Source organism: Eulemur rufifrons, chromosome 30 (assembly GCF_041146395.1).
Source record: "Eulemur rufifrons isolate Redbay chromosome 30, OSU_ERuf_1, whole genome shotgun sequence".
Taxonomy (NCBI): domain Eukaryota; kingdom Metazoa; phylum Chordata; class Mammalia; order Primates; family Lemuridae; genus Eulemur; species Eulemur rufifrons.
In genome coordinates, this window is record NC_091012.1 from 17,002,190 (window position 1) to 17,017,924 (window position 15,735).

Consider the following 15,735-nt stretch of genomic DNA (forward strand, 5'->3'; position numbering starts at 1 on the left):
CAGAGTTTCCTGTTCATGTCCCTGGTTCCTTTAAAGATTCTAGTAGTTTACTCCCAGACAGTCTGATCCCATAGGAGTGGGCCTGAGATTTGGCATTGCTAACAACTCCCTCACCAAAGGATTTTGACACAGGAGTTTGGAAGGCTCATCCTTTGAGACAAGGTGACCTGCAAGAAGAAAACGCTAATGGTGACCTCTCCATTGTCAGGAAGTAGGAGAATACTTGGGGGCTGGCATGCTGTAGAGCTGTGGGGTCACTGGAGTCTAAATCTGCCCATTCACAGACTGGTCCTTTTTGGGACCAGAAGATGCTGCAGTTTCCTTCTGGAAGCTGAGATATTCATAATGTTTCTCCCAAAGAGTTGAATCTGTATATGGAAAGAAAAAGAGGCTTTATGCTGCTTAATAGTAAATTTTTCTAAGAATAGCATCCATGTTGGTAATCAGAATAGCATGCCATGTTCCTCTCTCTGTTATTGGTGACTTTATTAAAATAAGACAGGGGGCATGCTTAGTCTTTTCTCTTTTATTTTTGGTCTCATTAGTATCATGACAAGAGATCCAGAACCATGCAGCTCTTTGTAATAATGTCATTTCAAACAGAAAACAGATTTTTACACTGTCTGGCACTTGCCTTCATGCTTTTCCTAAAGCAAAATTAGTGTCTAGTTAAGTCACTTTCTCAGATTATATTGTTTCTAGAGTCAGTATTAAATATTCACAGACATCCCTTAATTACCTGGAGTTAAGATGACAAAAAACTCAACCAGACCATTGTTTGGGGAGATTCTGCATTTTCCATGTTCCCCTGGGCCAGGACACCGTGTGGGGGCAGTGACCAGAGGCACAGCCAGAGGGGATGCCAAATACAGGTGACTGCCTGCTCACACCACAGGTGTTTATTTGGTACCTGGAATAAAACATTTTGGGTTATTTAGTATGCAGTGGGTGTGTATGTGTGAAAAAGAAATCTCCTTAGAACTTTCTCAAAGAAGCAAGTCTCTTTCTCCACAGCACAAGAGCTTTGTCTCTTATTTTTGATAGAGGGAATTTTAGGGACCAAGATAAGTATGACCCAGTTCTAAGAAATTTCCTAAACACCTTAAAGCTTTGAATACAAGTCCCAGCCACGAGACCCCAGGGGCAGAGCAGGAAGGATGCTCAGACATGATACCAAACAGGTGAACGCTAGTCACATCAGCCTTTAAACGTTTGGCAGACAAGCGTAGGCGTGAGAATGAACTGCAGCAGGCTCACTTGCAGCAGGAATGAGCTCCTGGTGTCAGGGCACTGCAGGGAGTGGAGGGGACCCTGGGGCGGGCAAGGCGCAGGTACTGGCTCCCTCACGCTGAGCTGCATCCAGCTCCAGCACCATCGCGCCTTGTTCTGAGACTTCCAGGCTCACGTTGCATCAGCTTTCACAGGACTCTGACTAACATGTTCCCTGCTGCAATGGAAGATTCTGAGAATGAACATGAGGGAAGTAAATGTCACTATTGTATGGGGCTGAGCTTTTGTTTACCATTTCAAACAGATCTGGCTGGCCCCGCTGAGGCCTGACTGACAAAGGATTATGCAATCCTGAGAGAGAGGTCCGCGGGCGGAAGCCAGGACTCAGAGGTCCCACAAGAGGAATCATTCTGGTTAACTCTGGGAGCCAGATGTCAGCATGCTGCAGCCCTAAATCCAGCACTTTCTCTCAGCCACAGCCCCGTGCTAGCGTTAGTTTCCTAGGGCTGCCATGAGAAAGTACCACCGACCGGGCAGCTTAGGCAGCGGAAACTGCTGTCTCACAGTTCTGGGGCTGGACTCTGAGATCAGGGTGTCGGCAGGGTGGGCTCCCCCCTCCCTCTGTGCTGTGTCCCAATCTCCTCTTCTTAGAAGGACTCCAGGCATATAGGGGCCCACCCTAATGACCTCATTTTAACTTAATCGCCTCTTTAGAGACCCCAAATACAGTATATAAAGATCCAAATACGGTCACATTCTGAGGTCCTGGGGGTTGGGGCTTCAACACATGAACTTGGAAGGGGCACATTTCAGCCGTAGCATTCCCAAATCATCGTTGTCGTCCCCACACTCACCAAGTGCACCCCGAGTGGACATCCACTGGTATCAGGCATCTCACCATTAAATGGCCTAATTATGACAAATGTTACAAGAATACAGGATCATAGAATGTTACCATCGCGAGGCCCTCAGAGATCTTTTGTTTCCTCAGCTCTTTTCTTGATGAGAAAATTGAAGTGCAGGGAGGCAAGAGGACCTGCCCAAGGTGACAGGCAGGTTAGAGTGGAGCCAGGACAGCCTCTGCCCCTCCCCCATTAAGTGGTTCTGGCAGGGGGTGGGCTGCACCGGGACCACCCAGAGAACTTTCACAGTTAACTGATTCCCCCAGAGCAGGGGATTCAGTAGGTCTGAGCTCTGGGAGCTTCCATGGGGTTCTGCTGCTCAACCAGGATTGCGACCCACTGCTTCTTCTAGAACAGCAGCCACTTTCCTGCCAGAGGCAAGATAGTGAATGTCATTGGCTCGGAGGGCCACGCAGTCTCCTTGGCAACTACTCATCTTTGCTGTGCAGTTTTGGATTACAACCAAGTTTTCAGTCAATAACCACCTCTAAAAATACAGATTCTAAACATTCAAAGAGCACAAAAGAGATTGGGGAGAGCACGGAAATGCAAGACCAGGTCTCTATGCATGAGACCTATTCACAGATGCATGATAGAGTGACCAGCAACACGAGTAGTTCAGGGTACATGTCATAACAGGGGTCCCCACACCCGACTGCCGTAGAATCATCTGGCCAATGTGAAATCATCAGAATCTCAGGCTCCACCGATGACCAAGGAGGTTCTTGGACAGTGGGTCAGCAAGGGAGGAATCTGGGTTTTCATAACTCCCCGTGTGATTCTCATGTCGCCAGGCCACAGATCCACACTAAGGGATCAAGGAGAATCTCAAAATAGGTGCTTCAGAAGCTTCAGGAAGGAAAGGTTCTTGTGCATTGTGATGTGACAGTGTCAGAGGAGATTGCATGGGGAGGGTGCTGCTGAGGGTGGTGGTAGGTTGGGGAGAGTTCGTGAGCAGGAGGAGGGCGGAGGCTGTTTCTGGGGGAGGCTCACCGCCCAAGGCGGGAGTGTGTGGCCAGAGAAGGGGAGCTGGGCCGGAGGCTGGAGAATCATGTGCGATGCCAGTGCAGGCCAGTGATTTTCATTGGATAAAACAGGTAAAAGCAGAACTAAAAGAGGGCTGCCGAGATGGCCAAAAAACTTTGAAAGATAAGAAAATTTGAAGCATTCATATAATCTAATTTCAAGATTTACTGTAAAGCAACAGTAATCAAGACAGTCTGGCTTTGGCAAAAGAATGGACACTTCGATCAATGGGACAGAGTGGAGAGTTAGAAGGAGACTCACTCAAATGCGATCAATTGATTTTTGACAAAGGTGCAAAAACAAATCAATGGAGAATGGATAACCCTTTCAAAAATGATGCCAGAATAATGAGAAAACTGTATGCAAAGATATAAAAATAAATGCAAACTATATCATAGAGGTAAGCATAACATGTAAAATTTTGAAATTTTTAGATATATGAGGAAGGGGTATACGGGAAATTCTATAACTTCCACTCAATTTTGCTGTGAATCTAAAACCTCTCTAAAAATAAATGAGCAAAAGATTTGAATGACACTTCATCAAAGAAGATATACTGATGGCTAAAGGCACATGAAAAGATACTGAGCATTACAAGGAATTGGGAAATGCCAATTCTGTTACAAGGTGATGTCTCTACAAGTAGGTAAAGTTAAAAATCGGAAATACCACGTCCTGGTGAGCGTGTAGAGCTGAAACTTGTACATCGCAGGCAGCAATGCAGAGTGGTGCAGCCACTTTCAAAAAGTTTGACAGTTTCTTAGAAAGGTAAACATTCATTTACCATATCAGTAATCCCAGCTAGGAATATATCCAAGTTAAAAAAACAAACAAGGAAAACTGTGCTTACATTTGTAAAGTATGTAAATATTTATAGTGGCTTTATTCATAATTGCCTCAAACTGAAAACTGATTAAATTGAAGTCCTCGGTGGGTGGATGGATAAACAAACTGTGGCTCATCCATCGACAGAATACCTCTCAGTAGTAAAAAGGACCACACTTTTGATTAATGCAACAGAATGTATGAATTTCACATGCCTTATGCCCGCTGAAAGCAGCTGGACTCACAGACTTCATTCTGTGTGTTTTCAGTTAACTGACGTTCTGGAAAAGGCCAAAAGACCTAGGACCACCGAGCAGGGAAGGGCCGAGGGTGGCACGCAGGTCACTGGGGGTGATGGAGCCACTCTGTGTTTGATTGTGATAGTGGTTACACAATCCCATGCATTGGTCAAATCTAGAACTATGCAACCAACAAGTGAATTTTACTGTATGAGAATTTAAAAATTAATAAATACAAATTTAACAGAGGGCAGGGGAACCCAGATCTCCCTGGTCACCTGTGCCCTAACCTTCACTCCTCTTCCATAATGCCCAGATTGTCTCCGAGGAAGCAGAGGCTCCCGGGGCAACTGGAATAGCCTTTCTACAGGCCAGGAGCAACACCTCTGCATTCTTGAGTTGTGATGTGATTAGATGATGAAAACATTTTAGGAAGAAGAATATAGTGGTGATAAATTATGTGTCTTAGTGTCTGCACTCTGCTACAATTTGAAGAGGGTTAAGAAAAGGCAGGGAAGTGAAGACCTCACCTCCCTTGTCAGAGAATCACAGAACCTCAGGGATTTCATCAGCATCTGCTCTGGCTTCTCCCGGGTAAAGCTCCCCTTCTCCATCCACCCAAGGGCCCACCTGGCTGCTCTCTGCCTAGGCAGCAGTTTGCTGAGGAGCCTCAGGTCCACGGTGTCCCTGTCTTGCCTTGGCCACTACCTACTGCTGGCTGGATCCCTGAAGGACTCTGGGCCTCCTCTTCAGTTTGAAGAACTGATTTTGCAATTGGGTCTGGGAATCTTCCGGGGGTAGTGGAAAAGCCAGAGGTGTGTGTACAGAGCAGAGCAGGTCGGGTAGGCCTGTGCAGTCCCACATGTGCTTCACCAGAGTAATTCAGGCTTCTAGGTTTTACTTGTTGGACCGCCAAGTGCGCCACATACTAACAATACGACCTCAGTTTCCTTATTCATCACATGGTCACTCTAGTGGTTCTTGCTTCAGAAGAGAGTTGTAAGGAGAAGTGACATGTGCAGAGCACCTACCTCCAGCTAAGCCTAGAGTAGGAGTTTATAACATTCAGCAATTACATGTTTCCATTTGTGTTTAGTGCTCTGCACATTTTATTTATCTGTTTATCCTTTGATGGGCATTTTGGCTGATTCCATATTTTGGCTACTTTGAATGATGTTGCAACAAAAAACACTATAAACTTAAAGTCATCCCACTGGATATCTCTAAGGCCCCATCTACCCTGTCATTCAATGATTCTATGATTTCACTTACGGAGAAATTGGTAGAGAATGGGGTCTCTTCATCCCTACTCCAATTTGAAATGCTTTATCTACACACACGCACACGTAGATACGTATGTGTGCTTGTTTTTACATTTCTATTGATTCGTTTTCCCCCCTATGGTTTTAAAGTAAAAAAAAACATAAAAGGGAAGCTATCTAAATGTCCATCGAGTGGGTCAATTACATAAATTATATTATATCTGCACTACAGGATCTTAGACAAATCCAGAATGTGGCAGATCTGCATATATTGACATGATGAGATGTCTGCGACATATGAAATTAAAAACAAAATCAGGTTAAAGAGAAATGGGCTGTGTAGTTGCCTCATCTTATAGCAAAATCTGCTGGAGTAAACAGCCATTGGTCCATTTTAAATGGTTAAACATTTCTTCTGTATTCTGGCATCCGTCTCCCTCAGAACTAGCTCTTCCCACTAGAACACCACAAAATCCTCAGCCTCCTTCACCAGGGCATCAAATCTTAGATTTCCTGCTTTTCTCCAGGAAATGTGGCTCTGGCTCCCTGGATTCTCCCACAGTTGTCCAAAGGGCCAGGTCATTGTCCTGGCGGCATTCCTGAGCTTCTACCACGTGCTGATCCTGTGCTACGCACTTTACAGAAAGGATCTCACTGAAACTTTACTAAAACCTCTGCAGGGGGTGTTAATATTACCCCGTTATTACAGATAAAGACACTTGCTTTGGGAAATTCAGTAATGTTCCCAAGACCACTCATCTAGGAAGTGATGAAGCAGGGATTGGAACTGAGGCAGCAAAACTCCAGGGCCACAGCCCCTAACCCAACCAGAGCTGCGTCTCTGAATCCAAGCTGTTTTTTGCAGGTTGCGTTGCGTATATGTGTTTTTTCCCCCTTCTTCAAAGTCTTAGAGTTTGCCTTTGACAGTAAAAATTTTGGTCTATCTGGATTGATTTTTTTGTATGGGTATGGTGTGAAGTGTGGATTCATTTTCATTCACTTAAATTAGTGAACAGTCCAGATTTTTCATAGAAACAGCAGTAAATCAAGTTTCCATACCATACTCATAGGTCAGTTTGTTCGCTCTCTTTTTGGCCCATTGCTTGGTTTGTCCATTCCGGCTCCGATACTACACAAGGTTGTGTTAATATGTTTTGATATTGGGTCACACAGGTACCATCACCTTGTTTTCCTTATTCAAAAGTGTCTTAACTATTGGCAACCTGAATTTCCATATACACTTTGCAATCATATTGTCAAGTTCTGTGAAACATTAATTTGCATTTTAATTAGGATTTAATTAATTCCATGAATTAATTTGTGGGAGAGTTGATGTGATTCCAATATTGAGTCTTCGCACCTATACATCTGACATGTGTTTCCATTAATTAGGTTTTTTTAAAAATGTCTTTTAACATAGCTTTAGGATTTTTTACATTAAAGTCTTGTACACGTTTGCTGCATTTATTCTTAGAAACATTATTTTTTGTTGCACTTGTAGGTAGTATGTTTTAAAAATTGAATTTCAGTTTGCTCCTGGTGTACAGAAATGCAATGGACTTTTGTGAATTGATCACATATCAATGTAACTTTGCCATGCTTTCTTATTCATTTTTAATAATTGCCTTATAGAATCTTTTAGTGAAAACTATCATTTGTGAATAAAGATATTTTTAAATTTTTTAACTTCAAAAAAACTTAAATCTTTTATTTTTTTTATTGTCTTATTTGGATTGCCAGAATCCAATGTCAGATACAAGGGGTGGTTTCTAAAAATGCGTTAAACTGGTAAACTATCTAAGTGAATTTTCTAATATGAAATTCATCTTGCATTCCTAGAATAATCCAACCTGAACATGAGGTATTATCTTTTCATGCATTATAGAATTGGTTTGCTAACATTTGTTTTAGTAGGTTTCTTCCTCCCTCATCTTTTGTTTTCTTTTTAATTTTTATTGATACATATTAGTTGTACATATTTTTAGGGTACATGTGATATTTCAATACAAGTATAAGGTGTGTAAGGATCAAATCTGGTAATTAGAATATCTATTGCCTCGAACATTTATCATTTCTTTGTTTTGGGAACATTCCAATTTTTCTCCTCTAGCTATCGTAAAATACACAATATTGTTAACTATAGTTGCTCTCTTGTGCTAGATCATATTCTTTCTATCTCACTGTAGTTTTGTTCTCTTTAACTAACCCCCTCTTCTTCCTTATCCCCATTACTTTTTCCAGCCATCATTCTCCTCTCTACCTCCATTACATCAATTTTTTTTTTAGCTCCCACATACGAGTGAGAACATGCTGTATTTGTCTTTCTATGCCTGGCTTATTTCATTTAACATAATATCCTCCAGTTCCATCCATGTTGCTGCAAATGATGGAATTAATTCTTTTTTATGGCTTTAATATATTCCAATATATATATGTACCACATCCCCTTTATCCATTCATCCACTGATGAACACTTAAGTTGATTCCACATCTTGGCTATTGTGACTAGTGCTGCAATAAACATGGGAGGGCAGATATTGCTTCAATATACTGATTCCTTTCTTTTGGATATATATCCAGCGTGGGATTACTGGATCATGTGGTAGCTGATTTTTAGTTTTTTGAGAACCCCCATACTGTTTTCTGTAGTGGCTGTACTAGTTTACTTTCTGATCAACAGTGTATGAATGTTCCCCTTTCTCTCAATCCTTGCCAACATTCGTTTTCTGTTTTTTTTTTTTTTATAATATCTTTTTTAACTGGGGTGAGATGATCTCTCATTGTGGTTTTGATTTTCACTTCCCTAATGATTAGCGATGTTGAGCACTTTTGCATATACCTTTGGCATTTTGTATGTCTTATTTTGAGCAATGTCTATTCAGACGTTTGCCCCTTTTTAAATCAAATTATTTGGATTTTTGCTATTGGTTTGTTTGAGTTCCTTATACACTCTGGTTATTAATCCTTTGTCAAATGCGTAGTTTGCAAATATTTTCTCCCATTCTATAGGTTTTCTTTTCACTTTGTTGATTGTTTACTTCACTGTGCAGAAGATTTTTAGCTTGATAAAATCCCATTTGTCAAATTTTGCTTTGGTTGTCTGTGCTTTTGAGGTCTTATTTGAGAAATCTTTGCCCAGACCAAAGTCCTGAAGTGTTTCCTAAGTGTTTTCTAGTAGTTTCATAGTTTCAGGTCTTACATTTAAGTCTTTAATCCATTTTGGTTTGATTTTTGTATATAGTGAGAGATAGGGGTCTTATTTTATTATTCTGTGTAGGAATATTCAGTTCTTCCAGCACCATTCATTTAAGAGTCTATCCTTTCTCCAATGTATGTTCTTGGTGCCTTTGTAAAAAGTGAGTTGGCTGTAAATGAATGGATTTATTTCTGGGTTCTCTATTCTGTTTCATTGATCTGTGCTTCTTTTTATGTTAGTACCATGCTGTTTTGGTTACTATAGCTTTGTAGTATATTTTGAAATCAGGTAATGGAATGCCTCCAGCTTTGTTCTTTTTGCTTGGGACTACTTCAACTATTAAGGGTCTTTTGTCATTCCCTGTTAATTTTAGAATTGATTTTTCTATTTTTGTGAAAAATGTCACTGGTATTTTGATAGGGATTGCATTGACTCTGTAGATCACTTTGGATACTATAAACATTTTAACAGTATTACTTCTTCCAATCCATGAACATGGGATATTTTTCCATTTTTTGTGTCCTCTTCAATTTCTTTCATCAGTGTTCTATAGTTTTAATTGTAGAGATCTTTCATTTATTTAGTTAAGTTTATCCTTAGGTATTTTGTTTTAACTGTTTTTATAGCTATTATAAAGGGGATTGCTTTCTTGATTTATTTTTCAGATTGTTCACTGTTGGGATATAGGAATACTACTGATTTTTATATGTTGATTTTGTATCCTACAAACTTACTGAATCCATTTATTAGTTCTAAAAGGTTTTTGGCACATTCTTCAGGTTTTTCTAAACGTAAGATAATGTCATCTGTAAACAAGGACAATTTGACTTCTTTTCAATTTAGATGACCTCTATTTCTTTCTTTGCCTATTATTCTGGTTAGGACTTTCAGTACTCTATTGTATAAAACCAGTGAAATTGGGCAACCTTGTCTTGTTCCAGATCTTAAAGGAAAGGCTTTCAATTTTCCCCCATCCAGTATGATGCTAGCTGTGAGTTTGTCATATATGGCCTTTACTGTTTTGAGTTATAAGATGTTCCTTCTATAACCACTTTGTTAAGAGTTTTAATCATGAATGGATGTTGAATTTTATTGAATACATTTTTTTTGTCTTCTATTGACATGATCATATGGTTTTTGTCCTTAATGTGATGTATCATGCGTATTGATTTGCATGTGTTGAACCATCTTTGCATCTTCAGGATGACTCCCATGTGATCATAGAGAATAATCTTTTTAATGTGTGGTTACATTTGGTGGTTTGCAAGTATTTTGTTGGGGACTTTTGCATCTATGTTCATCAGTGATATTGGCCTGTAGTTTTCTTTTTTGTTGTGTCCTTTTCTGGTTTTGGTATCAGGGTATTGCAGGCCTGTAGAATGGAGTTTGGAAGTATTTCCTCTTCTTTAAGTTTTTGGAATAGTTTGAGTAGAATTCGTGTTAGTTCTTCTTTAAATATTTCATAGAATTCTGCATTGATGCCATCAGGTCCTGGGCTTTTCTTTGATGGGAGACTTTTTATTACTGTTTTTCTGTTGTTACTCATTATTGGTCTGTTCAGGTTTTCTATTTCTTCATGGTTCAATCTTGGTAGGCTGTATGTGTCTAGGAATTTGTCCTTTTCTTCTACGTTTCCCAATTTATTGGCTTCATAATAGACTATCATAGTAGTCTCTGATGTTCCTTTGAATTTCTGTGGTAACAATTATAATGTCTCCTTTTTTAATCTGTGATTTTATGTATTTGGATATTCTTTGTTTTCTTAGTCTAACTAAAGTTTAGTCAATTTTGTTTACCTTTTCATAAAACTAACCTTTTGTTTTGCTAATCTTTTTATTGTGTTTTTGTTTCAATTTCATTTATCTCTGCTCTGATCTTTATTATTTCTTTCTGTCTACTAATTTTTAGCTTCATTTCTTTTTCCTTTCTTGTTCTTTAAAGTGCATTGCTAGGTTGTTTATTTGACATATTTCTACTTTTGTTGATGTAGAGGTTTATTGATATCAATTTCTCTCTTAGTACTGCTTTTCATTGTATCCCATAGATTTTGGTGTGTTGTATTTCCATTTGCATTTGTTTTTATCAATATCAATGTTCTTTAAAATTATTTTATCTAGTTTTATATCAAGGATATATTGTTATAAAATGATTTGAGGAGAATTGTTTCTTTCTTGTCTTCTGAAAGTGTTTGTGTAAGGGTGGAATTTATTTATTTATTTATTTATTTATTTTTTGAGACAGAGTTTTGCTCTGTTTCCCAGGCTGGTGTGTACTGGAGTCATCATAACTCACTGCAGCCTCCAACTCCTGGGCTAAAGCCATCCTCCTACTTCAGCCTCCCAAGTAGCTGGGACTACAAGTGTGAGCTATGATGTCCAGCTAATTTTTCTATTTTTTGTAGAGACAGGGTTTCATTCCTGTTCAGGCTGTTGTTGAACTCCTGGACTTAAGCAATGTTCAACCTCAGCTTCCCAAAGTGCTAGGATTATAGGTGTGAGCTGCCGTGCCTGGCTGTGGAATTCTTGATTCATTAAATATTTGCTAGAATTTACTCACAAAACCCACATGAAATGGTTTATTCTTTTTGCAGAAATATGTTTACAACTAATTCAATATCTTTAATAGTTATATGATAATTTAGATTTGTTTATTTTTTTATTGAGTCAGCTTTGGTGGTTTATATTTTTCTAGGAATTTGTTCACTTTTTCCTGTTTTTGACTATATTGGCATAAATTTGTTCATAACTTAATATGACTATTTTTTCAATATCCCCTCCATCTCTAATTGTGCCTCCTTTTCACATCTATTCTTATTTATTTGTGGCTTTTTCTTAATTGATGAATTTTGTCAGGGATTTGTCACTTATCTTTGTCTTTTCAAAGAATCATCTTTTGTCTAGTTTGATCCTCTATTTCCACTCATTTTATTATTTCCTCTTCTTTGATTTGTTTAATTTTTTTTTTCTAATTTAAGTTGGATACTTAGCTAATTTTATTTTAGCCTATCTTCTTTAATAATATAAGTTCTAAAACTTATGAATGTCCCATTTAATGTTTTACTACATTCTACATATTTAAAACACTAATATTTTATTATCATGCAGCCCTAAATATTTTCTACTATAATTTATATTGACTGACAAATTATTTATGAGTGTTGTAATTTGTCCTCGATTTCTAACTTCTTTGAACTTAGGTTAGAAAATGTGTTCCGTAGAATATTGATTCTCTAAAATTTGTCTTACTTTTTGGCCCAGCATGTGGCCAATATTCAAATGTATATTTAATTCATATTTAGAATGAATAAACATTCTCTAGTTTTTGAAGGCAGCATTTCTTATTATGTTCATTAGATCAAGTTTTCATTTTATTTATCCTTACGTGTTGCCTAAACACATTTATCCTATGTGCTTCACTTAGTAAGATTACTAAGTGAAATTTATTACAGTTCTGAGTCACTTATCTTCACTCAGAATTTTGAAGATATATTTCTATTGTTGTCTCGTTGCCACTGTTGCTTTTGCGAAGTTAGCTATCTAATTATTTTTGTTTTACAGACATATTTTCTCCCTAGTCACTTAAGATCTCCTCTGTGTCTTTGATGCTCTATCATTTTACTGTGGTGTCCCTATTATGAACATCTGTCTACTATACTACTTGGAATGTGTGGGGATTTCTGAATATAAAGATTTGTGTCTTTTCTTAATTTTAGAAAATTATCAGTCATTCTTTCAGTATTGGTTCTCTCACATCTATTTATTATCTTTGTCTAGAACTCTAATGAAATGCATATTAGACAATCTCACTCTACGTCTGTTAACCTCTATTTCATATTTTCTATATGTCTGTCTTTGTGAACTGCATTTTGGGTAATTTATGGAGATTTACTTTCTCAATTAATACTTTTCTTGTGAGCTATTTCAATTTGGGTATTATTATTATTACCTAACTTCTAGAACATCTTAGTATTTAGTAGAATTTATCTATAAAACCCATCTGAAACTAGTGTTTTCTTTGTGAGATAGAGTCAATGTCTTTTTTTTTTTTTTTTTTTTTTTGAGGCACTCTTGCTCTGTTGTCCGGCCTAGAGGGTGGTGACCTCAGCCTAGGTCACAGCAACCTCAAACTCCTGGGCTCAAGCAATCCTCCTGCCTTAACTTCCTGAGTAGCTGGGACTACAGGCACTCCCACCACACCTGGTTAATTTTTGTTTGTTTGTTTGTTTGTTTCTATTTTTAGTTGCCTGGCTAGTTTATTTTTCTATTTTTAATAGAAATGGTGTCTCGCTCTTGTTCAGGCTGGTCTCAAACTCCTGACCTCAAGTGATCCTCCCAGAGTGTTAGGATTATAGGCATGAGCCACCATGCCCAGCCCCTAATATCTTTAATGGATAGATGACAATTCAAACTATTTTATTTCTTTTTGAGTTGGCTTTGACAATTTGTATTTTTCCTTGAAATTTGTTATTTTCTCCAATTGCCAAATGTGTTGACATAACATTGCAATGTAAATTTTAAAGCTCTTCTTAATTCATACTTTTATTCTTTGTAAAATACACATTTAAACATATTAAACACTTTTATATTAGTTTTTAAGATAATCATTCTAATATCTGCAATTTTTGTGGGGTTGATTTTGCATTTTGTTTGTGTTTGTCTGCCAACTCTTGTTCACAATAACTCTTTTCCTTATATTTTTTGTAATATTTGATTGTGAGTTCAGGGTCTTTGTGACTATATTCATGGAAAATTTTAAGGTGTCTAGAAACACTGTAAGCCAAGTGTTTTGCTTTCTTAATTTTTTTTCTACAGTAGTTGTACGAAATGACACTTTAAGTTCATATAAAGAGAGACTTGTCATTAGGAATTTTTCTTTATTATCCCTCCACCCGGAGCTCAAATCAAAACAGACAAGTATATTTACCATCTCTCTTTGTGGGTCTGTCACCTGGTAGGGATCTAGCTTTATCTAGGAATCTTTAACATGACCTCCCTTTTTGAGGTTCCCGTCCTGACAACCATGAAAGACCATGGTGGAAGCCACCAGGATTGAGAAATGTCAGAAAATGCAGCTGTAAGAGCCTCTGAAATTCTCTACTGAAACTTTATCATCTTCTATACCCTCCAAGGATTTCTTACTTTTGAGCTCAGGCAACCACACATTTGAAATATAAGTATATGTATATATATTTTATTTGACAGTCTCAGGTATTGTACTTCAGGGGCGTTTTTCTGTACATGTAAGCCACTTTATTTTGGGGAATGAATTCTTTTTTAATCTATTCTTTACAGGAAGCTGGGCAACACTGGAGCATTTTCCATTCCCTGAGAAGAACGATTCAGCCTCTCAGTGCAACAGTCCTCCATGCACATCTCCAACAGTCTTCAAAGTCATAATGCACAATTCTGCAAACAGACTGGGATGTCAAGGAAGTAGATGGAAGGGTTTACAATGCTGTTATTTTATTCAACAAGAAATCCAACCACATTTTGAGAAATAGAAATGAAAGCACTCGTAATTTCACTGCTTTGACACAACTCCTACCTATAACTGTGTAATTTATCATTTTTTCTATACACACACATTCTTTTAATAGTTATTGCATCGTTTTAAAAAGTATTTTGCATGTATTTGGAATATTAATGATCAGAATTATCAATAAAATGAAGAAATTTTCCTTCTAACGGGCTCTTTTTGAACCACACTGGAAACCTAAGATTCCAAGAAGACACAAACACAATGCCATGTTAGTGCAGTGTATTGTCTCCTTTTAGGATTAAACCCATTTTTTTAGTAGCAAACACAAATAATGCTGGGTAATCCCACAACACAAGTAACCATTTGAGTCATGTCAGGTAGGTCTGGTAGACACAGAGAACTAGGACAAAAGAGCCAGAATTGTGCAGAGTGCAGATGCCAATGAGTTCTCCCCCAAAAGTCTTATCTGTGGCCAGTCAAGACTCAGCTATTAAAATTCTCACCCTAACGCCAGTGTCCAATACTGAGTAGTCTTTGATTCTGTTACTCTTGGTAGGAGCGTCATACCTGTCAACATCATGCCCTGGGAAGGAAACTTGCCTGGGAATGTCAAATTGCTGAGATTTCATCAGCAGGAAAGTAGAAATATAGGCTGTGGGTGTGCAATCCACTAGGACCCCAGCCAGGCTCTCCAAACACAGATGTGATCTCCCTCCAGGCGTACTTATTGAATGAAAGACTAAATGAATAAATAGAATAAAATGTCAAAAAGTGTCCACTTTGCAGTTCCTAACAAGCAAACCCTGGTCTCTGGTCTTCGGAGCACCTAATTGATAACACACACCAAACTCTCTGGCTTGGCCCTCAGCTGGGCAGATTCTCATTTGGTGTTGTGTTAGCTGCTGCAGGATTCTTCAGGGAAAAGGATCTACTATCCATGTGAAAGGTTTGTTTCTGGAAAATTTTCTAAGGTTGCTAGTACAGTATTAATATTACCCTAAATACCTCCATTTCTTTAATATATACTCTGAATGTGGGTGGAATGTATATAGATTTCTTATGAGTTAGTAGAGCATTGTAACATTTCTGAAAATAAACCCAGAGAACAAACATTTGCGATTCACAGGGATTAGAGCACTGCATTACAGTCACTGCTCTGCATTAACGAGCCCCGTTAATTATGTATACATATATATGTATACATTTATGGGCCACTTCCTCTCTCAGGTACTCAGATGTGTTTCCATCTGAGTACTCAACAATAAATAGCAATTTATTTGAAATCTTACCTTTTATTTTATATGGATAATAACATATCCTATGCTATAGTATAGACAGGTTTTTAAAAATATAAAGTCTTCCCTAAATATTTTTGAGTAAAACAGATGTTTCAGAGAGTTGCTCCATGCATATCTTATGGCATCAAAGCACCATCTGCCCCATTACCAACTACTACAGTTTGAGGGTTGAATAATTTTATGCTAAATAGAAGTTAAAAACTAAAGTGAAGTAATGTTTTCCCTTCCTCCTTCCTTTGAGGTTTACCGATAATTGTTATTCAGAATTAGCCTCCTATT